The sequence below is a fragment of the Rhinolophus sinicus genome, linkage group LG14, assembly GCF_036562045.2.
Source record: "Rhinolophus sinicus isolate RSC01 linkage group LG14, ASM3656204v1, whole genome shotgun sequence".
Classification (NCBI taxonomy): Eukaryota; Metazoa; Chordata; class Mammalia; order Chiroptera; family Rhinolophidae; genus Rhinolophus; species Rhinolophus sinicus.
In genome coordinates this window covers 50,329,563-50,353,136 of record NC_133763.1, presented here as the reverse complement: position 1 = coordinate 50,353,136, position 23,574 = coordinate 50,329,563, and the positions used below count along the sequence as shown (strand labels likewise).

At 45.1% G+C, this 23,574-nt stretch overlaps 1 long non-coding RNA gene and 8 other non-coding genes across 11 annotated transcripts in view; 2 read left to right on the top strand and 7 right to left on the bottom strand.

Moving 5' to 3' along the window:
- Nucleotides 1-1,730: 1,730 nt before the first annotated feature.
- On the bottom strand, nt 1,731-1,803 carry TRNAV-CAC (transfer RNA valine (anticodon CAC)). The gene has a single exon. It is a non-coding gene; the product is annotated as a tRNA-Val (tRNA).
- A 1,693-nt stretch (nt 1,804-3,496) lies between these two features.
- LOC109451559 (uncharacterized) overlaps nt 3,497-23,574 on the bottom strand; it is a 43,327-nt gene continuing 23,249 nt past the window's right edge. Inside the window, exons 3-4 of one of the 3 annotated variants that reach the window (XR_002137987.2) lie at nt 6,184-6,367; nt 3,497-3,708 (exon numbers count right to left, since the gene is read on the bottom strand). This is a non-coding gene — a long non-coding RNA (uncharacterized LOC109451559). Of the gene's footprint in view, nt 3,709-4,293; nt 5,022-6,183; nt 6,368-14,668; nt 15,620-23,574 lie in introns of those variants that run through there. The other 2 variants (XR_002137988.2, XR_012491827.1) reach the window with 2 other exon arrangements.
- On the bottom strand, nt 12,922-13,085 carry LOC141568761 (U1 spliceosomal RNA). Its single transcript, XR_012491958.1, has one exon. It is a non-coding gene; the product is annotated as a U1 spliceosomal RNA (small nuclear RNA).
- LOC141568760 (U1 spliceosomal RNA) lies at nt 13,822-13,985 on the top strand. Its single transcript, XR_012491957.1, has one exon. It is a non-coding gene; the product is annotated as a U1 spliceosomal RNA (small nuclear RNA).
- TRNAN-GUU (transfer RNA asparagine (anticodon GUU)) lies at nt 17,136-17,209 on the top strand. The gene has a single exon. It is a non-coding gene; the product is annotated as a tRNA-Asn (tRNA).
- Nucleotides 18,658-18,730, bottom strand: TRNAK-CUU (transfer RNA lysine (anticodon CUU)). Its single transcript has one exon. It is a non-coding gene; the product is annotated as a tRNA-Lys (tRNA).
- TRNAH-GUG (transfer RNA histidin (anticodon GUG)) lies at nt 19,662-19,733 on the bottom strand. Its single transcript has one exon. It is a non-coding gene; the product is annotated as a tRNA-His (tRNA).
- On the bottom strand, nt 20,579-20,650 carry TRNAG-UCC (transfer RNA glycine (anticodon UCC)). Its single transcript has one exon. It is a non-coding gene; the product is annotated as a tRNA-Gly (tRNA).
- TRNAE-CUC (transfer RNA glutamic acid (anticodon CUC)) lies at nt 22,268-22,339 on the bottom strand. The gene has a single exon. It is a non-coding gene; the product is annotated as a tRNA-Glu (tRNA).

The following is a 23,574-nucleotide window of genomic DNA, read 5'->3' as shown; positions in this document are numbered from 1 at the left end:
TCCGGAAGTCTTCATTTGTACTAGTTGACTGAACCCTTTCCATAGACTTTTCAAGTTGAGCTGGTTCTGCGATTTTCGGGTTACCAAGCGTGCTGCAGCCATCATTCTTGCACACACGTCTTTGGCCACTCGTACGGGGATTTCTGTAGGGTAGAATCCCGGAAGAGCAGTTGCTCCATCGAGGCATTTAAGAGATTTCCAAGGAGGTTTCCAAAGGATTCCATCGCTTCCCGCTTCCTTTGTTACGTCAGCGACCGCTTTGGGCTTTATAGGACGCAGCTGTAACTTACCACGGCCCGCCTTCAAGCGACGTCGCGCCGCTTCCCAGGTGATGAAGTCTTTTCTTGTGCCTCTGTAAATGTTGTCATTCACCTTCATTTCTGAAAGACTTTTTTGGGGGTGTGGGGCGGGGAGGCATAGAATTCCACCTTGACTTCCCCCCCTCAGTCCTCTGAAGATGTTGCCCCACTGTCTTCTCACTTGCGGTGCTTCTGATGAGAAATCTGCCGTGATCTTAATTTTTGGTTTCTGAATGTGCCATGTCTCTTTCCCCCGGCTGCTTTGGAGATTGTTTTTTCTTTTTCAATATATTTGAGCAACTTCATTGCGAGCTGACTAGACGCGGTTTCCTTCATGTTTCTTGGGCTCTGTTGGTTGCGTTCGTTTGGCTCCTTGGATCGGTGGGTTTATCATTTTTGTCAGGATGGGACATTTTTCTGTCATGCTTTCCTCAAAAATTGTCTCTTCTCCCCCAGTCTTTTCAGGGACTCCCGTTACTCGTATATTAGGCCTCTTAATGTTGTCCCACCATTCACTGATGATCTATGTTCATTTCAAAAAAGAATTTTTTTTAGGCCTGTGAGTTTCATGTTGGACATTTTCAGTTGTTCATGGCTCTGTGTCCCCTATCTTTCCCCTGCAATTTCTAATCTGCAGTTAATTCCACCTGGTGAATTTATTTTCAGAATCTATTGTTTCCATCTCTAAAGTTGGATCCAGCCCTTTGTGTATGTTCCAAGTTTCTAGTTAACTCTTTGGACGTATGTAACACAATCATAATAAGTTTTAAAATCCCCTTGCTATCTTTGACATCGTGCCACTTCTGGATCGGTTTTGATTGATTATTGTCCTCATTATGGGCCCTGTTTCCGTGCCTCTCTGCATGGCTGGCATTCTTTGACTGGATGGCAGACATTGTCAAAATTTACTCTCTTGGGTACTGGCTATTTCGGTAGTCCTGTAAATCTTTAGTTTTGTCCTAGGGTCCAGTTAAATGACTTGTGGACCGTTTGATCCCTTTGGAGCTTGCTTTTACGTTTTGTTTTTTGTTTGTTTTGTTTTGTTCTTAGGTAGGTCAGCCTAGAGCTGATTATTTCCACGACTGATATAAGACCTTCCTGAGTGTTGTTCCCAATGGCCCATAAATTATGAGTAGTGCTGTCCAGCTGGTAGGAGAGAATATGACTACTTGCTCTGTGATCTCAGCCTGTGGAGAAGATGTAGGAGATAGATCATGATCATTGTCATGGGCGATTCTGGATCTAAAGGTAACCTGAAGTGGGCTTGGTCTGTAATGTGACTCAAAGGAGAAAACCGAGTCCTGCTTCGTTGTGGTGACTAGTCTTTCAGGTAACAGTAGAACTCCAGCCATGGTTTTTCCGAAAGGAAAATGCGGCGTGGCACATTCCCCTTTTTGGTTCCAACAATAAATTTCGCGAAAAGTAACAGGCTGTTTCCGCCCGGTTTCGAACCGGGGACCTTTCGCGTGTGAGGCGAACGTGATAACCACTACACTACGGAAACAAGGCTTATGGGCCACCCTAACGCTGTATCCATGAAAACTTTAGGACCTGTCATAACTATCGTATTCTGGCCAATCTTTGAAATGAAAAACGCTCAGAGAAGTATCAGTGATCCCTCAGACCAGGACACAGGGGCTCCCAAGAGACTCTTGCTTGGGGTTCCACGCCTACCCCCGAAGCAAGGACCCTGGGGACCTCTCAGTTTGGCTTTGGGATCCCGCATCGAACGTGGGTTTCCATTCCTGAACTCATCCCAGTGGTGGGGGGCACAAATCGCCCCCGCTGATGCCTCGGCTCCCGGCAGCTGCAGGAGCCCGCGGGTTGGGTGTGTCTGAGTCCCAGGCGCACCCGCGCCGCCCAGCAGTGTGGACCCAGCCCCTCTCGGGCTGGGGACACACGCCGCCGGGGCCCTTTTCACAGCGCCGGCGGTCAGTGCTCTTGGCTCTTGACGGTCGGCCGGTGCCTGGAATCTACCCAGGAACCCGAGGTCCCGCTCTCCCTGCCCTCCCTCTCCTCTGCTCCGACGCGCGGAACCTGCGCGCTCTTTCCACGCAAGCCCTTGCGCGTCTGAGTCCTCTTGATAACAGTGTGTGTGGGGGGGGTTGTCTATTTGGTATACTTTGGGTAAAATGGACCCCTCCGGTTCCTTCATGGGCTGCTTGCTCTAAAGCCATTGACAGAGGCCTGTGGCCATGACCATCTAACCGGTCCAGTAAAATCTAGGGCAGGGAATGGAGGCATGGAAAGCAAGCACAAGAAACCGTTTTAAATGGCACAGAGCTAAAGAGTGGCACAGCCGTGACTGGGTAGGGGGGCATCACCTGACACTCCTCATTTCATAGGCACCTATTCCTACCTGGAATTTCTGAGTCTGAGACTTGAGTGCGCTGCCCTGAAGTAACCCTCTTTGGCTCGGCTGCCAGACCTGAATAGGCTAGTGGTGACACTTGATGTGACCACAGTCACCTTCATCGATGCTATTAAGAATTTGAAACAAGGTGAAGACAAAAGCCCTAGAAAACCAGATTTTTAAAGTTGTTCCCTCTTTTTTTTTTAAACAAGGCACAACTCAAAGTGGCCCATGCAGGGATCCAATGGGCAACCTTGGTGTTAGCAAGGCTCTCTACCAACTGAGCTATCCCGCCACTCTCAAGTTGTTCTCTCTCTTTCCTACATCTGAATGCATGTATTACTGTGTGATATTGATTGGATTGTACTTTAGCACAACCACTTTCCTAGTATTTGGCAGTTTCTCTTTATATTCTTAAAGTTATACCTTCCCTGTTACCTGGTAATATTACTTCTATTTACTTCCCATGAAAAATGAATGCGTACATCAAAAAAGGAGCATCTACAAAAACATTTATAACAATGCCATTTGTAGTAGGCAAAAAAATGGATAAAACTCAAATGTACATCAACAGGAGAAGTGATATACAAACTATTGTATATTCACATAATGGATCAATACTCCCTCGTTAAAATAACCAACTATAGATCAGGCAATAATATGGATAATTCCCCTCAAACAGAATGTTCAGCAAAAGATGCCTATCAATAAATATTTTTGCATTATGCCAAATGAAATAAGTCAGTCGGAGAAAGACAAATACCATACGATCTCACTTATAGGTGGAATCTAAAGAACTGAATAAATGAGCAAAGTAAACAGAAATAGTCTCAGAGATACAGAGGAGTTTTAATACAGAGTTCTTTAATTAGGGATTAGACAGCATAAATTGGTGAGTACTATATTGCCACAGGGATACGAAAGACAGTTTGGGGAATATAATCAATAATATTGTAAAGATTTTGTAGGTGTCAGCTGGGCGCTTGTCTTATTAGGGAGACCTCTTCATGGACGGTGTAGATGCTTGACCACTGCACTGTACACCTGAAGATGAAGCTGAATAATATTGTTTGTCCGCTATAATTTAATATATATATAGTCACGGGATATGGAGTATAGTATAGGGAATAGAGTCAATGGACTTGTAATAGATATATACGATGTCAGAGGGGCAATAGATTGGGGGAGGGGGGTTATCACTTTGTGAGGGATGAAATGTCTAACTATTGCATTGTTTGGTACACCTGAAACTAATAAAAAAAAGAATTATTTTTGAACACTTAAAACATCTATTTTAATGTACCTGTTTGATAGTCCTATGTGATTCCATGTTTGTGAAGTATCAGAACAAAAGAGTGGTTCCCTCTTGGAGATATTTTGACGGGAAACTTCCTGGGTTGATAGAAATGTTCTATACACCCATCTGATACTTATAAAGATTTATACATTTATCACATTTCACTGTATACTTTTTATATTTATATTTTTGACATAAAAAATAAGGTCAGTTATTTTTAAAACTAGAGAATTCTCAAAAAGAATAATTGTTTTAGGTTTTGGTTTTACTCTGAGTTATATATCTATATATACATATATAGATATAGAGATATATACATATATAGATATATACAGATATGTACAGATATCTATATATAGATATATACATATATATATGTAAAATCTGTGCAAAAGACTTTGATATAAATTAGAACTTTTTACATTTCCTAGGCAATGCTAGGACTTTGGGACATGTTAATCCCACTTACTCTCCTCCTGATTTTTGAGCTATTGACACTGATTTTATTTCAACATATATGTATTTAAAATCACATAGGCATTATTCTTATTGTTCAGAGGGTAATATTTGTTTGCTCATATTTGACCCATTCATTGCTCTTCGTTCCTTCCTTCCTTTTCCACATTTCCCTTAGGATCATTTATTAATAACTTCTTCCCGAAGAGTGGCCTTTTGCATTTCCTTTGGTTAGGGCCTGCTGCTTACCAGGTAAGACTTTCAGTTCACTTTCCCTTGACAGGTCGTACTAGGTCAGGGATTAGGAGCCCCATGGTGGGCTGGAATTACACTACGTAGCCCTTTTAAATGTCTTCTTTTTCATTGTTTTTGCTGAGAATTCAGCTCCCAATCTCTGGACGATGTAATGGGAATTTCCCCCTCTGGGTGCTGCCATGATGTTTTTTATTTGTCTTTGTTGTTCCGCAGTTTTGGGTGTAGTTTTCTTGTCCTGTACCTGCTTGAAGTTCATCGATCTGCTTGCACATGTGGTTTGATAGATCATCATGTTTTCTCTTCAATGGCCCATACTATCTTTCAATATTGTTTCTGTCCCATTTTCTGGCTTCTCCAACCTCTGAGATTTGAATTACATGTATATTAGGCCTTTATGACATGACCTATATCTTTTTTATACTCTTGTCTTAATTTTTTCTTCCTTTTAGCCCTCTCTTCTTTAGTCTGGAGAGTTTCTTTCTACTTACATATTTCAGGTTAATAATCTCTCTTCAAATGGGTCCAAACTGCTATTAAACTGATCTACTGACATTGTAAAATGATAACCAGTATACGTTTTATCTCTATAATTTCCATTTGCTTTTTAAAATAGATTCAATTGCTCTGGTGAAAATTTTTATCTTGGCATCTACTTTCTGAACAGCTAAAACATATCATTTTAAGTTCCTGTCTAACAACTTCAATATCGCAACCCCCTGTGTGTCAGTTTCTACGGTTTGCTTTTTGCCTCTTGCTTCTGTTCCTTTATGGTTCTAGAATGTTGTGACTGAATGATGAGCCCGTTGTGTGAAAATTAATGGCTAGTTTGGATGATTTCCTTCTCTGAAGATTCTTCACCTTCTCCCCCAGGGCGAGGGGCGGGGTGGGGGGGGCAAGGGGCAGCAGGGCAGGTCAGCTCAATCCAATCCTTGACTGAGCTGATTTGCAGCTGGTTGGCACTCCTGGGAAGTCTCAGTCTACACTGAGTTTGCTCATGCACTGTGCTACAGACCTCTAGGGCTCCCACCTGAGACCTTGGGGTATTTCCTAGCACCCCTCCTCCTTCATGGTGAATTCTGAACTTCAATTTATATCTCCTTAGCACCATGATACTGCTGAAAATTCCACTCTCAGCCACACTCTGCCTGTCTTCATAGCCTCTTATGTGCACATACCGTGTTTCCCCGACAATAAGACCTAGCCGGACAATCAGCTCTAATGTGTCTTTTGGAGCAAAAATTTACATAAAACCCAGTATATTATATTATATTATATTATATTATATTATATTATATTATATTATATTACCTGGTATTATGTTATGTTATACTACATTAGATTACATTATATTATATTACATTATATTATATTATATTATTATATAAGACCGGGTCTTATATTAATGTTTGCTCCAAAAGATGGATTAGAGCTGATTGTCCAGCTAGGTCTTATTTTCAGGGAAACACGGTAGCTTAATTTGTCAATATGTGAAGGGGAAATCTTGCACCAAGCATCCAGCTCACCTGTTAACCCACTCCAAGTCTTGGCTCCTCAAATCTGAACCCTTGCACAGCTCCACCTGTCTTTCTTCTTTTCCGTCCAGAAGCATGAGATTACTTCAAGTGTTGCTGTTTTCTCTGACTCTTAGCAGCTGCCTTCTCCCCAGTTTCTCCGTCTCTTGTTCTTTGCCAAGAACTGGCAAACGTCCTGAGGGGGAAAGGCAGAGAGTTACTTTCATTCTAATGAGCCCTTCTCTGAAGCTGGTACTGTTTGTCCTAGCTACATTTGCAATTCTCCAAAGACTTCAACAGAATTCCTTTAAACCAGACTTTACTTACTTATTTTCAGGGTGAATACTGGTTTGCTACAGATATTCCATCATAACTAACAGAGGAAACCTACAAATTCCAGGTAAATTAAATTTTCCTACTTTGATTTCTTAAGAACAACAAAAAAGAAGGGGTCATTGGTACATACTTTGACTTTCCTTATAATACTTGGTTAAGTCAGACTGGATATTAAAAGCTCTTGCTAGACTTGTGTGCAAAAGTTTGCCTACCATGAGCTAAGCAATCGTCACACCTGTCCCAGGTCCAAGGATTTGATGAAGTTGGGTTCAGTCCCCTTGTGCATTGTCTACACCTCAGTTAGATCACCATCAAACCTTTCAAGTAACCAGTTTTTCAGATCTGGCCACTAATACTAATATGGGGGAAAAGAAGCCAACCAAACCATTTAACACTCCTCGTTTATTCTGGGGAATGTTGAAAGTCAACAGTGGTGCAGTCAGACGTGGAAACAAAAGACATAATAAGAACAACAGTTTCCTTAGAGCTTTACTGTTTGACCAGCATGGTTCCTCAGTGCTTTACCCTGTAATCAGTTATTTAGTCCACGTAACAATCCTGGGGTAGTGTGGCCATTACCAGCCCTTGCTGCAGATGAGAACACTGTGGCACTAAAAGGCAGCTAACCTGTCCAAAGGTCCCACCCCTGTGATGGTGAGAGCCAGCACTCGGACCCAGGCAGTTTGCTTCCAGAGCCCTTGCTCTTAGCCATCATAGTAACTGAGAAGACTTCACTGAGATTTGCATCCCCTCCTTCTTGCTCAAGCTCCAAGATTTTGAAGAGAAAAAGATTAAAAGGCCTACAAAACACTCAGAACTAATTAATGAAATAAAGAAGAAGAGGAGGAAGGGCAAACAACCATTTAGTCTTCCCCAGAAACAGACTCCATGGCTCCAGGGATGATGCAATCACATCTCCCATCCCGAAGTATTTATAAGCCTTGATTATTTGTTTTTAATTTAAATTTTTTTGTTGGGATATAATTGACATATAACACTATATTGGTTTCAGGTGTACACCATAATGGTTCGATATTTGTGTATTTTACAAAATGATCACCACAATACGTCTATTTAACATCTAGACGCATACATTTTTGTTTTTATTCTGGGGAATGTTTAAAGTCAGAATGTTGTAATGAGAACGCTAAGATCTACTCTTTCAGTAACTTTAAAATATACAATACAGTATTATTAATTACATGGCTATGCTGTACAGTACACGCCCAGGACTTATAAGTGAAAGTTTCTACCTTTTGATCCCCTTTACCCACTTTGACATCTACCCCCACCTCATGCCTTTGGCGACAATGAATCCACCAATTGAAGGAATAGGAAATAGATAGGTGTGGGCGAATGCATTCCCTGAGAAACATCCTTCCCCTCCTGCCTCGTCCCACTATTCTTCCTACTAGAGGGTCTTTCCAGATGTGCATGTTTTCTTTGGACCTGAGCTTGTCTGCAGTACCGGCAGGGTCTGTGGCCACGACGGCTGAGGTGCTCCTTCCCGAGAACCACCTCCTTTTTCTTGGTCGAATAAGGATTTCAGCCGAATTATTATACATTCCCCCAAACTTTGTTGGTCAAATGTGAATGGTGCTAGAACGGAGGTTCCTTAAATTTAGTCACCACCGCCTCGGGGTCGTTCTGGGTCATCCTAAGGCCTGAGCCGCCCAGACCTCGACAAACCAGCTGTGGAAACTCAGCAGCCCCACGTTGGAGGCATCTCACTCAGTGTCCTCACGACCCTCCAGTCTCCTCCTGACCAGAGAGAACCGCATCCGTGCATCCGTGCTTCTTGCATTGATGGAAAAATATACCCTGGTCTTCCTCTGAGACTGTGGAAACCCATTAGAATGTTCTGCTGGCATTCATGCAAGGGGCGGAGGAGGGCAGGAAAGCGATAGGAAGGAAAGATGGTGAGGTGACAGGGGCTGGGGCAAGGGGATGAGGAGAAAGAGAGCAAGAAAGGAGAGATGAGAGAGAGGTGGAGCAATAGAACGGGGGGCGGAGGGACAGGGAAGAGGAGGAGGAGGAAGAGTGACATTCTCAGGGTAGTTCAGTTCACCGGCCCCATCACAACAGTTCCCCACCACATCCCCACCTCTGACCTTGGGCTCCCAGACCCGACAGGCCCCTCAAGGGCAGTCTCCCCATCAATCGCAATGCCCACCTCATTTTATTCTCTCCCTGACCCTTGTCAGAGCCCGGTTCTCCGACTTTCCTGGCCATTCTGTGATCTTTCAAGACCCTTCCAAGAGATTTATCTTCTTCTTAAATGAACCAGAGTCCATTTCTGTTCCTTGCAGTCATAAACCTTGACTGATCTTAAAGTTCTTTTGGAGAAGATCTTTGTGGTTTGTTACTGCTCCGCTTCTTGGTCTTCCAGAAGGAAATTTTGTCTTCTGCAAGTTTAAGGAGAAAAAGTTCCTCTCCATAACGAGAGTAGCCTCTGTGCCTCCTTCCTCCTTGATTCGACCTTCATCTAGTCTCTAGGAACAAAATACCTCTTCCAGTCACACCGGGTGTCTTTCTGTTTTTTACTCAGCAGATTTTTCTTCTTTTAATGCTAATTTTTCTGTTCTGTGTACTAGATAAGGGAAGAAATGGCTTTGGAATAAAATAAGTAAAGGTGAAATGAAATACACAGATTATTATTTTGAGATATAATGTAGATTTATATCTATTATACATGTAAATATTTAGATTGGTGTATTTTGTGTACATAAGTATTATATACACTGTAAGACAGCTTAGGTACACATACCCTATGGCCCAGCAGTGAATTCCATGAGTACCTTATTATACGTTCATTTAAAAAAAACAAACATGCAATTTCCAGGTCATGATATATTGAGAAATTGAAATGGAATGAACTTGGCCAAGCTCTCAGAAAACAATCTGTGGCTGTATAAATGTTGATGGTATGTAGTTGGTTTTGAGTCACTACAGGTGAGTATGGCCTGGTGTGTCTGAGTGTTTTATATGAATGTTAAATGGTTGATCAAATTATATTGTAAATTTAACAAATGTACATTTGTCATAAGAAAAAATTACAATAATGAAAAAACCCCAGACGTGTATGAAGAAGACCTCTGCCTCCTAATCACTCTCCACTGCTGACACACCTTTATATATCACACGTAGGCTGTTATGGTGGCTTTAGCGTTTGATGGGTGTTATGTGGCCAAGGGACTCAAGAAGTCCCACGTCCTGCTCTGGGACAATCATCTGCCCTCTCTGGGCAGTGGGAAAAGTCTGAAAGCAACGAAAAGGAAAATAACATTATTATTTTCAGAAATTTCACCTCTGGACAGGAAACTGGTAAACTGAGGCAGAATATGTGATTTATGGTGGAGGCTTAGCGGGCTCTTCCTGGCCCTAAGCAGAAAGTGAATTTTACCTCATTTTCTGAAGTGCAAGTGAAATGACAGAAGTCAAAGGAGAGAAGCAGAGGAAAAGCAAGTTGATAATCACCCAGGCAGGTCAACTGTACTTTTAAGTCTTGTCTAATCAGTAGAAGCAATGCCTTGGGATTGTTAGTAGAAACTATGGGTGTAAACACTGCAAACTGCTTATACATGTCTGGTGAGTAAAGCAAGCACTCCTGGCAAAGGTGGTATATGGTATAGTGGTGAGCGTTCTGGACTCTGAGTCCAGCAATCTGAGTTCAAGTCGCCGTAGGGCCTTTCCCCTTAGTTAAAATAAAGACTACTTTTTACTTCTCAAAGAGGGCCTGCCTTCCCGCCCCCACGTCCACCCTCGGGTCCTCTTTCGGTCCTGGAGGACGCCCCGCGGGACATACGCTGCTCCAGGCCCCGTGTCCTTCTGCTCCCGCCGCCGACTGCGCTCTTGCCTCCTGCTCAGGAGCAGAGTCCCGGACACCCGGTCCTCACAGTGGCGCGCTCCCTACGGACATGGCAGGGAATGCCGGTGACCGAGCCTGTGGGGCTTCATGCAGCTCCGCCTGCTGCTGGGCAACGGAGGCTAAGGCCTAGCGACCGAGCTAGTGCCAGCCTGTCAGGGTCACCCTCAGGCCTCGGGGATAAAAGGCAGGGGCTGCGTCCACTGAGTTCTGGCCCACGAGGGGGTCTGCACACAGCACGTTGTTTATTGCGCAGATTGTCTCTTTATGAGTAAATGGGAAGCTTGAGACACTGTGACCTGGCAGTGCTGTCATTGGTGACTAATTATGGGAGTCCAGGGGTTCGAGACCTAAATTGGAAGTACTGTAATTTACTTAAATGACCAATTTTATTCTGAATTTTAACTTATTTTATTCTAATTTATTCAGATTTTATTCAGACTTTCTAGCCCTTAGTCTCCATTGGACACTAAAGCCACCATCACACTAAACTCAGTAACCTGACTCCAGGCAATTGCATCTTTGGTCCCCAGCTTGGGGACTAGTATAAACAAAGCTGCTATGAAGTCCCTTTTGTGAACATGTTTTATAAATTCCATTTTTAATTCTTTAATACTAACTTATTTTGTGAATGGATTTTCCATTGACAATACAAAACTCATTTAAATGTTACAAAAGCCTGAAGCAGAAGTCTACACTTTTTTTTGTTATATTTCATAATGTAAACAATAATATAAATGGAACCAGAGCTGTCTTACCAGAACCGTCTTATACATCTTATGTCTCAAATCTTTAGAATGTTAAAACAGCAAAATAACCTCTGGGCTGGGCCTAAAGCAACCTTGTGCCTTGCAAAAGAACTGTTCACAAAGAACAAGAAAGCAGATATATTATGATTACTGGAGTGATGACTACTGAACTGAAAATGTAAAACTTTGTTTAGAATTAACATCACTATATTATGTATGTTATCTGCATCAATAGAAATTTCTTCCTTCTATTCATGTAATTGTTCCCTTTCGTTTCTCATAAATACCATTGCCTTTGTCACCTAATTGGAACATTGTTTGGGCTTCTGCCTGACTCAATGATTCCTGAAGAGCTATTTGTATTGATCTGAAATAAATGCTTGTTTGCCTCTGACTTTGAAAGGCCTTTTTATTTTTAGGTTAACAATAATTAAAGGGAAAAAGCTTATTTTGGATAGTTTCCTATCAGCACATAATATAAGCCATACACTATGCTAGGTGTATTATTAGATTATCTCAGATAACCTATGCAACCGTATGAAGTACTTAATATTGTTATTTTCATATGAGACTTGCAAAACTGAGCCCTAACATTAAGGACCTGGCAGAAGGTCAAACAGTAGACAAGTGGTGGAGCAAGACTTGAAAGGAGGCCTCCCAGAAGTTGTGCTCCTAACCACAAGCCCAACCTAATGTCTCTGTAATAACCTCAGGATGTCTCACAGGCCTGGAAACCAATATCCAACCAGTACTGGTCTGCAACTTTTGGTCAGAAACTCCTCCATCAGGGATCCGAAACATAGTGCAGACAGCCCCAGGACTGAGGAAATCCTTAAAAATCCTAAAAACCCAGTGTTCTCAGCAGTAAGGCACTGAACGTTGACTTCTCGGTTCAGATTTGTACATATTACATGAACAAGGAAACCTCCCGCTGCAGGGAGCTCATGCTCTTCATCACGCTGGATCAGTCCGTAGGACATACAGTTTTCTACTGGCAATGTCCTGAATACTCGATCGGCTTCCTGTGTGTCTTAGTTGGTTTTCTTTGGACTTACCCTTATGTGCCACCCCTTCCACATCCCGGCGCACACTCCCAGACCGCGGGGGTCTCAGCAGTTTCTGGGGCTGAGCGGACCTGGGGTGCCATCTGCGAAATAGCCACGAGGGGGCGCGATACTCCTTCCTAAGTCCCTGATTTTCTGTTTGGACAGATAATTATTTGCCAGGATGTGGTGGATCAGAAGAGGAGGTTAAGAGAACACACCCCGGGAAATGCCCACAACTGCGAACACTGGATCTGGGGTTTTCTTCTAAACTAGCTCAATATTCCGACATTTTCAGATAGGAAAAAGCTAGTTAGGGGGGAAGACCGCCCAGTTGCAGCCTCTGGACAGGGTAGGCAGGTGAGCGTCTGGTCTGGCTCCTCGCGGGACTTCTTGTCACATGTCTCTGGGAGTGTCACAGGGAATTCTATCAAGACTCACATCTGACTGCGACTCAGCCGCTTGGCCCATGTGTGCAGCATCTCCCCGGCACCTGGGTCGGGCTGCTCCCTACTGGACAAGATGTGCGTGTTGTGTGTCCGCGTGAACTTTCCTTGGGCCAACAGCCCTCTGGATGCTCTCATCAAGCTCTCGGTGTGAAAAACACTGTGATTTCCACCGTGCGAATAAGGCTGGGGTAGCAACTCAGACGAAACACAGCACAAGAACACTCTGCGAAAACTTTAGCAACGCGACCTTAGAAGTCAAAGCAGTAAGTATCTACAGTTGAGTGAGTCTGTCTTTTAACCTTGAAAATCAGGGGAGAGCGCGAACGCAGTCCCCCACTACCACAAATTATGCAGTCGAGTTTCCCACATTTGGGGAAATCGCAGGGGTCAGCACATCCGGAGTGCAATGGATAAGCCTCGCCCTGGGAAAACCACCTTCGTGATCATGGTATCTCCCCTGCCAGGTAAGTATGAGTTGGATACCTTCCGCCCCACCACAGCCTCATACCCTTACACTGTTCACGCACGGTCACTTTGCTCCCCGCACGCCGGAGCCTCCCTAGCCCTTCCGCACAGCTAGGACACGCAGTTTCAAGCAACAGTCCGGGACTCGCTCCCACAGCACGGGAGATCGTGCCGTGTTCAAGCAGCAGATGCCGAAACAGCAGCCCCTGCGCTGCCACATCTACATAGGGCACTCCCTACCCGTGGCGTCACTGGAATAGCCTTTCCTTTCAGCCCACGTCCCGCCCTTGATCGCTGCTCTCTTCTCTTACGCCGGCCACCAGGCCACCTGGCCAAGCAGTTTCAAGAAAGACATCGGCTTCAACAGTCTCGGACAAAATCCTGCACAGGACAAAACGGCAAAAGAAGCCTGGGCAGAAAGGGTGGGAGGGAAAGTGGGAGAGGCTGACGTCACTTCCCCCACCGGCCAGCCGAGGGCCACGAGCATGGACTATTCCGGTGACGCCACGGGTAGGGAGTGCCCTATGTAGATGTGGCAGCGCAGGGGCTGCTGTTTCGGCATCTGCTGCTTGAACACGGCACGATCTCCCGTGCTGTGGGAGCGAGTCCCGGACTGTTGCTTGAAACTGCGTGTCCTAGCTGTGCGGAAGGGCTAGGGAGGCTCCGGCGTGCGGGGAGCAAAGTGACCGTGCGTGAACAGTGTAAGGGTATGAGGCTGTGGTGGGGCGGAAGGTGTCCAACTCATACTTACCTGGCAGGGGAGATACCATGATCACGAAGGTGGTTTTCCCAGGGCGAGGCTTATCCATTGCACTCCGGATGTGCTGACCCCTGCGATTTCCCCAAATGTGGGAAACTCGACTGCATAATTTGTGGTAGTGGGGGACTGCGTTCGCGCTCTCCCCTGATTTTGAGGTTAAAAGACAGATTCACTACATGCTATAGATGCTTATTGCTTTGACTTCTTAGATCGCGTTGCTAAAGTTTTCGCGGAGCGTTCTTGCGCTTGTTTCGTCTGAGTTACTATCCCCGCCTTACCCGCACGGCGAAAATCACTGTGTTTTTCACACCGAAAGCTTGATGAGAGCATCCAGAGGGCCGTTGGCCCGAGGAAAATTTACGCGGACACACAACACGCACATCTTGTCCAGTAGGGAGCAGCCCGACCCAGGTGCCCGGGAGATGCTGCACACATGGGCCAAGCGGCTGAGTCGCAGTCAGATGTGAGTCTTGATACAATTCCCTGTGACACTCCCAGAGACATGTGACAAGAAGTCCCGCGAGGAGCCAGACCACATGCTCACCTGCCTACCCTGTCCAGAGGCTGCAACTGGGCGGTCTTCCCCCCTACCTTTCGTCCTTTAAATGTCTAATCTTTTCTCAGGCTTTTTTCTTGAGTGTCAGCCGCCTTGCTTGATGTCTTGCTTCCACGAAGCCTTACCACCATTGCTAGCCAGTTCCCTGGACACCAGCCCACCCTTCCTTCCCACCCCAGAGCAAACCTCCTCATGCTTCTCGTTTCCTCTCCCTGCACTTCTCTCAGGCCCTCTCTTGACTTTCATAGGCAGAAAACAGTGGCTCTCACCCTTCTCGGAATAAGGCTTTTTATAATACAGTACATTGAAAGTTACAAGATTAAGTAATTTCAAATCCGGAGGCTACCACAGTCTGATGGCAGAGAGAATGAGGTAGCTAGTACTCAAGCTGGGTGGCTGAGCTTATCCCAACCCACCTCCCAGGCCTGTACCCCAGCGGACCCTAGAGTTGACGTGGACAAAAACAAGAAACCCTGGGTTCCGCCAGTCTCAGAGAAATTGAAACTACTGGACATTATTATTCTTTACTATCCAAACAGAAAAAGTAGTGGTCTCTGGGCCAGTTCCAAAAGGAAGGACTACGCGTCCCTTCGAGGCCACCGCGGGTACCCAATCCAAAGAAAACCTAATAAAACGCAGTGGCCGCTGGGTCACGCTCAAGACCTTGAAATTAGGACTCGTGCGCTCTGCAAACTGAGTTTTGGATGACGCGAAGAGGGTGAGCTTTTCCCCCTTGCAGCTTGGGCTCAGTTGCCCAAATGTAAATTTTCTGAGCCCGGACAGAAAGCAGACTTGGTACATTGCTGATGAGGAAAAAAGATTTGTACAGAGTTTGCTCCCGCCCGGGCCTCCTGATCAGCACTAAATCACCGTCCAGGCCTGTGATCGTCCTACTTCTGAGTTCAAGCAGAGACCCGGGTGGTGAATTGAATGCTGCGCCGAAGTGAGGTCGGGCCTTTTAGAATGGGCTCTCTTAGTGCTCAAGTCCACCCAGAAGGAACCTCGGACGTTCAGGAGAAAAGGATCTTTTTCAGTCCATCCCAAGAGGTCCCACCAAGACTTCCCACGGATCCACCTCCTTGGTCCTGTAACTGGGGTTTTCCAACTTTTCAAGACAATCGTGGGTGCTTTTCTCCAGAGTCTTTAGACACAAGCGAAAGTTCACAGGGCGCCAAGTGCACTTTCTGTACCTCAGCCCTGCGCGTTCTCGCCTCTTCTCTCGGGGCTGTTGGGGAAATGAGAAATCTAGACTCAAAGGAACATGCATATGGATAGGGTACTAGCTGAATTTATTATTGGGGTAAAAAATATCAGAATGCACGCCTGCTGGCAGCCCGCACGTGGCTATAAAGCTATAGGGGACCTTCAACTCTATTTACGTGGAATTACTGACACAGTTGTCATCGTCCTACTCTTAGTAAACAGTGTTACTCAGTTTGTTCCTCTGACGTTGTTCTGTACAATCCTTTATTACGTAGTATCTCTCACAGTTGCCTCCAATAGCACATCTATATGGTACAAACGGTCTTGTCACTTTCTCCAACATTCCCCTGCAAGGCACGCCCCGGGAGGGCTGGGGCGGAGTCAGGGTCCCCCTGGCGGATGCTTTGCAGCCTTTCCTCCCCTCCTTGCGGTACGCCGGGATTCTGCGTCCCCACCGCGAGGATCGCAGGTGCCTCGCCCACCTGTTCGGAGGTATGGGCTCGGGAAGTCGCCAGGGTTAAGGGGCGACATCTCAAGGCGTTGCCGTCTTTAACCAAGCGAGAAACATCGTGTTTCGGACTCGAAAGCATGCACCGTACACGCTCACGGTCGGAGCGGTGGCAGACAAAAAGACGGCAAGGGGCAGGTGATCGACTTACTTAACAAAACTGGCATTTTAGGGTTTCTGTTGGCCTTTTTCTTTAGTGGCTAGAACGCTCGCTCGCTCTCCCTGCCCCTCACCAGCCCCCACTCCCCGCTTTCTTCTCTGCTGCAGCTTTCCCTGTTCAACACCCGCCCCCCCACCACCCGCCCGCCACCCCGAGGACCGACGATCCCAGACAGAGGCTGCGTCACGGTCTAGGGTAGGGAGCTCAGTTCGGTCCCAGCGCGCACGTATCCAAAGTCGGGACCTTTGCTGTGCTCTCAATCAGCTCCGGGAATAAAAGCGTCTGCCTTGGAAAAACCTTTCTGGTTTTCGCATTTCGGGGGGCCTCGTAGAACTAAAAAGCTCTTGGTTTCCCTAGGAATGCAACCTTCCTCGAGCATTTATTGAGTGCCAGATTCTCCTCGGGGAAAGGGGGTGAAGGGGGTGCGGGTGCGGGCTTCATCGCGAGCAAATTCCAGGTATTGCTGGCTGGAATCCTAGAGGCATCGAAGCCGGGAGAGCGGCGGGGGGGGGTGGGGGGAGAAGGGGGAGGCACAGGCGGTTGGTGTCCTTCCCACCCGCGCCCGCCAGGTCCTGCGGGGGCCCACTGTTGGCGCGACGGGTGAAGCGAAGCTAAGAAAGGGAGATGAATGACTTCAGCGGGAGAGGCTGCCGTTGTCACCTGGGGCCCGGCGACTGAGGCGGCGAAGAGCGGGCGGAGAGCTGACTCCCGCCAGGTATCAATGTCCAAACGTACTCAACGACACGACTCTTAGTCTCGGCGTCTCCCGCGACCCGATTTCTAGAATATTAGAACGAGGATGTGCCCGGCCAGGAGTTGCAAAAGAAATTTATGGGATCAGGGAAGGAATTTGAGAAGACAGTTCTTTGTGTCTCTGTGGCGCAATCGGTTAGCGCGTTCGGCTGTTAACCGAAAGGTTGGTGGTTCGAGCCCACCCAGGGACGGTCCCTTTTACTTCCTCGAAGTCCTTCCTATTTGCAATTGTAGATACTAATCTCTGAGTGACCTTACCCTTGGAGTCCTCTGGACCTCTGTCCCCTTTAAATCAGACTCCAAATTATGCTGTCCCAAGACTCAAGTTAAAAAAAAGTGCCTAAGAGAAGGAATTTTTCAGCAAAGGTATTTTTTTCAAGGGAGCAGTGTCTCGGGCTTCAGAGTTTACATCCCAGAGCCACTGCGCTGATTCCCTCACTTCCTGAAGCTGGTTTTTACAACTGCACATTCTGAAACCTGAACTTCCCAAGAATTGGGAACAAAACCCCAGTCTTCACTTGTGGTGAAGCTTCAAGTTATGGGTGGAAATTTTGTTTTTTCCACGATGTGATTTTTGACCCAGTTATTGAATTTTCTGTGCCTCAAGTTCTTCCTCTATAAAAGGGGGCAAATAGGAGTACTTCCCTCATGGGTTAATCTAAACTTTAATGAAATTGACACATAAAGCATTTGACTACTCATTAAATATTAGGTACTATAACTCTTTTCAATGGCATCTCATCACTCTTTTCATTATTTACCTCGTCCTTCTAAACAACTGCATATCCTTTCGTGGTATGGATGGCCCATTATTTATTTAAACATTCCTCAATAAATGGTCATGACATTGGATCTAATGTTTATTGTTACAACAATTCCTTAAGAACATTTTTATACAAATATCCTTATCACTTCCCTAAAATCGATTCCCGGAAGTGAATTTACCTGATCAGAGCATTTATGCATTTCTAATTTTGCTAATTCCTGACTACCCTGCAAAGAACTTGCACCTAGTCACATTCACACATTCTACGGGAACACCTCTTTGGCAACCCTACCTGGCATGTAACAGCAGTACAAACCCATCACTTTGCTTGGGGAATGTATTGCTTGTTGGTCCCACACATTGCTCTGACTCTTGTAGGTGAGGGGCTGGTGCTGTGATGGACCCCTTTGTTCTCTGGATCCCTGGGGATTCTGGGGAAGGAGTTCACAAGGTTGGACTCAGCAGACTGTAGAGGCACTCGCTGTCCCCAATGTTCCTGTGACAGATAGCCCAGGCTTGTCCTGCTGAACAAGAACCCAGAACAAACTCTACAGAGTGGGCCCTTCATGGTGGGTCCTGAGCCAAATAAAAATTGGAAGGCGGATACTTGTAACATTTTCGTCAGATTGAGATGTTAGATAATGGATCTGATTTTCTTGTCACAGCTCTCCATGAGACTCCGGTCTCAAGGACTTGAGTTGCTCAAATCCCTGGCCTGGAGTACTCTTTTTTGTTGAATTTGGGGCGAATAGAGGCAGTTCCTGAAGTCATTTATAGCAGTTTAAAACAATAGTGACCACAAAGGCTAGTTAGAAAGCAGCTGATGTCTGTCGGAAATTAAGTAAACACAGATGGGAAGAAAAAACTGAGCTACGCCCAACGTGGGGCTCGAACCCACGACCCTGAGATTAAGAGTCTCATGCTCTACCGACTGAGCTAGCCGGGCGCCGCTGGAGAAGCCTTTCTTATATTGGTATACCTTCTTTTAAGGGACCGGGTGTGCAGTCACGATGTGATCCAGAATTTTGTAGACGCAACACCAGCCTTTACTACCAAGGAACCCGAAGCTTTGACAGAGTAACGGGACTGCGCAGAGCCAGGCGGGCTTGCGGAGGACGCAGGGTCACTGGTCCCGACGCCTCGATGTTTCCGCCAATTTTTTTGGGCCGGGTCACTTTGAGAAGAACCTGGCATCTGGGACCCGCAGTCCTGAGGAGGCGGCGAAACAACGCCAGGGAACCAGGATAAGAGGCGCAGACAGCTCGGCACGCGGAGCGGCGCCGGGACTAGTGCTCCGGATCCTTGGGGCTGCTTGCAGCCCCTGCTTCCTTCTTCTCCACCCGAAGCCCCTTTTCTCTCCTAATCTTGACGACCCGCGGGTGTTGACACGACACTGTGGAAAACAGATCCAATTCGCTATTCATCTGGGGCACGAGTTTGGTTTTAAATACTAGAATTTTTAAATACCATATTCATTACATACAAAAGTACCGCGGATGTCAACGCGGACAGGATTCGGAGCCTCAGGCGCACGGGCTCGTGGGAGGTCTCCCGTCCCCTAAGCGTTCCTTTCTCCAGCCTCTGGAAGAGGCACTGAGCGGGGGAGTCCCTGCTCCGCTCAGGTGCAGCAGAAGGTACCTGACTCTGCAGCCTGGGTCGCCGCTCCAAGGCTCGGGATCCCGCCCTGAACACTCTCGCCAGGACTGGTTAAGCTCCCCTAGGTTGGCGAGACGCGGCGTGAGCTGAGTGGAGACAATTATTCACCCACTGCATTGGCTGCACTTCTGGGACGCTGCCTCGCGCAAAAGCGGAAATATAAACGTTTTCCACCCTTAAAAAGTTAAAATACAGAGCCGCCAAAGCCAGCTACACCCATGTGCCGTGACTCGGATTCGAACCGAGGTTGCTGCGGCCACAACGCAGAGTACTAACCACTATACGATCACGGCGCGCCACCCGCAAAGCGGCGGATTGGGGCTGAATTTAATGCCTTTTGAGTCAAATACATACTTTGTGCTGCTACTTCACTTGTTCAGTTCGAGAGATCCGTTTAGGTCAAAATCCCATACAAACGTTTCCATTCTGCAATCTCCAACCCCAGACGCCTGAATCTGGTTCTGAGCCCCTGAATCCCGCGGTGCCGGCGCCAGCATCACCCCCTCCGCCAGGCGGCGGCGCGCCCAGGTCCTGACTGAGGCCAGAGAGCGGCGGCTGCGGCCGGGGGACAGTCCCCAATCGCCCCTCCTCATGTATCTATCTTCTCTCTATCCCCTCCAAAGAATCAACTTCCCCCCCACCCCCCCGAGGATTTCCCTATTTACATCTCCAGCTTGGACTCTGGAATTGAGATATCTGTCCCCGGAATGGTGGAACCGGAAAATAAGTGGAGCTGGTGAGCTGCGGAAGGGGGTGATGGCCACCCTTTATTTTTTCTTGCTTCCCGAACTGCGGGAGGTAACTCCGCGAGCTCTGTCTCGGTAACGCGGGTGCTTGGGCTGACTTCCTTACTCTGACTCAGTAAATCAGAAACTTTGCCTCCGAGAATTAAGTAAAACAAACCTGCCAATCGTCTATTTCAGAAACTTCCTTAAAGACCCCCAAAAAGGCTATTATCACAAACTGGTGCGAAGCCAGCAGCCGAACTCAGCAGACGGACTTGGCTTGGGGGTGCAGCTACAAAAAAACCTGGAGATTCACTCTCGGGAGAGATTCTCGCAAGGACGCGTAGGGTGGGCAAAGACCCTTTGGGGGGTGGGGGTCTACTCAATTTGGGAGAAAAGCAAAAAGCTAAGGATGCGTTGGCCGGGAATCGAACCCGGGTCAACTGCTTGGAAGGCAGCTATGCTCACCACTATACCACCAACGCACACAACAAACATTCTTGGTTTGATTTCTTATGAGGACTAGCTCGTCAACTTTTGGTCCCACATTTTCTTTCCTATTTTGAGATTCATGTTAAAAGGAATTTTCAACACAGAGCGAAAGAAGAAAGAGGAAAAGAAACTCTAGACTTTCTCTTATAATCATAATGAAAATTCTGTGGTAGTTTCTTATTTCACCGGTTTAAGGAAAGTCAATTCTAGTTTATCGTTTGAAGGGGACCTCTGAAACCCAGGGGAAGAATTAAGGCTCTACTGCGCGAGTTATTTCTATACACTTGTGATTACGCATTTGAGAATGTTTTCTTAGGACAAATGCATACTGGTAAAGTTGCAGTTGAAAATATATGCACATTTTTAAGCTTTAGATACATATTACAAAATTGCTGGGTGGAGAGAGATCACCAATTTTCACTATTCGATGAAGTATTACCAAATTACATCAGTCAATTGGATATCGTCATTCTTTTCATCTTTACAAAAATGCAAGATAAAAATATGGAGTGCCATTTAATATTCATATATTCTATTACTATTGAAGTTGATCATTTTTCATACCTTTACCAGTTATTTGTATTAGTTTTGACACTAAGTCATATGCTTTGTCTATTTTTTCTATTGGGTATTTGTTAATATAATTAATTTATATTACTGATTATACCAGTTTATCATTTGTCTTTTCATATTATTTATAGGATTTTTAAATAAGCAGAAGTTTCCTGTTTTTATGTGCTCTGATCTGTCAGTTTTATCCTTTATGATTTCTGTGTTTGCTTTTTTATCTTGGAAAAGTCTTCTCTGGCCCAATATTAAGGTAACTAATCCTTTTTTTTTTTTGTAGCTTTTGTTTTAGTTCTTGCATTTAATTCTTTAATCCATTAATATGAAGTAGTAATTCCACTTCAAAGAATTTATCCTAAGAAAATATCTAAGGATACACACAAAGATGTATCTACACAATGTTCATCAAAGTGTTATCTATAAAACCAGAATTTTAGGGGGTGGGGGGCCTAAAAGTCCAGAAATACAATTGAATAAATCAATTTTGATGAAAACCCACATGAGTTTTTTTTAAATGATTTTTTACATTGTCCATTGCTGGTGGGAACATAAATTGGTCTGACCTCTGAGGAGGGCATACTGGCACTATCCACAAATGGCCATACCTTTTGAATCAGCATTTCAATTTCTCACAGATATTTCCTATACGTGCAAAATGATATATATGCAAGGTTATTTATGGCAGCATTGTTTGTAATAACAAAGGTTTATAAAGAGCCCAAGTGTCCATCAATAGGAAGCTGGTTCGATTAATTATGGAATATTCATACAATGGAATACTAGTGCCATGAGACAGAATGAGGAAGTTCTTTATGTCTAACCTGGAATCAGTTTTAAAATACATCGTTAAATCAAAAAGGAAAAGTGCAGAAAAGATTGTATAGATTTGATATCATTTATGCAAGGGGAGGAACATATTTAAATATATACTTATTTATGCAGGTACTTCCATTTGCATAAAATATTAATGACATTATAACTAGGAAAAACAATACTAATCATTTAAAAGGAATTCTATAGATTACTAAAGAATAAAAACATTGTTCCCTGACCGGGAATCGAACCCGGGCCGCGGCGGTGAGAGCGCCGAATCCTAACCACTAGACCACCAGGGACGCTGGTAGGACTGCCTGATAGAATGTATATAGTTCCAATTCGTGTTTCTATTTATTCTTATTGATATTGTTTCAATAAGGTAGGTTTCTGAGGTGTTTTTTGGTGGTAATACTTGGACCTTCCCCATGTCGAAACTACTTCCTCCTATTTCTTTTTTGGAGTAGAAACCCCGTGAGAGAACTGCTAGGCCTGGCTCCCAGAGCTGAGGGAGGATCGTTTACACATGATCAGTCCCCACAACCAGAGACGAATGTTCGGAGAAAAGAGCAAGAAAGTGAGAAAGGAAGCTCTCAACTTCACGTAGTTGCAGTGATTCCCTGAATTGTGATCAGCAGGAAAATAAAGGTCTCCAGTTGGGGCTTTGACAATTGACCAGGAACTTTTCCTTAAGGAATATAAAGGCTGTTGTGTGAGTGCCACTAGGAGAACCAGGTCTCACACCAGCTTTTTTCCATCTGCTGTGAATTTAGACCAAATTCTGTTGGCCAAAGCGATATTACAGACCAGTGAAGTTGCTCATCCTACGGATGCTTGGTGGTCAGCAGGATCTGAGTATAACTCACTGATGGGCAGGGTTTTGGAGCTTTAAAATTTTTAAATAAGGAGAAGGAAGAGAGGGAATGAGGAGAAAGAAAACTGGGGTGCAAGTAGGCATGTAGTCTAGGGAATGAAGGAACTTTTAAAACCAAATCCATCAATGTATGCAAATTAACTTCATATGAGAGGGAAAAGAATGCAAATGTGGAAAAATGTTAGTTATGAATCTAGGAGAAGGAAGATGAATAATGAACTAATTAAGTGTTCATTAGTCTATCCTTTCAGTTTTTCTGTAGGTTTGAAAGTTTTAAAAATAAAAAGTTGAGAAAAACAAAAATGAAACAAATAAACAATCAAAAGCCTCCATTAAGATCTTGTTTGGTCAGATGACTGCACTGTGATTAACTCTTTGCTCAAGTTCGAATAGAAATTTTTAATGGCAACACCTCCCCATCTTAACATCAGAAAATACTTTTGATAATAAATGAAAAAGAGAATTCGAAATTAAATAATCAATGATGTGTACATATCAGCAGGGTCTGATAGGCAAAAAATGGGTGGTAAAATTATGGGGTCTTTGTGGGAGTTTTTTGTTGTTTTGTTTTGCTTTTAAAGTATCAGTGTTAAAATTTTGTTTAGGAAAAATAGTAATCCTCAAGTCATCCAATCTTCACCTTCCTATGGGTTTAAACGCCAA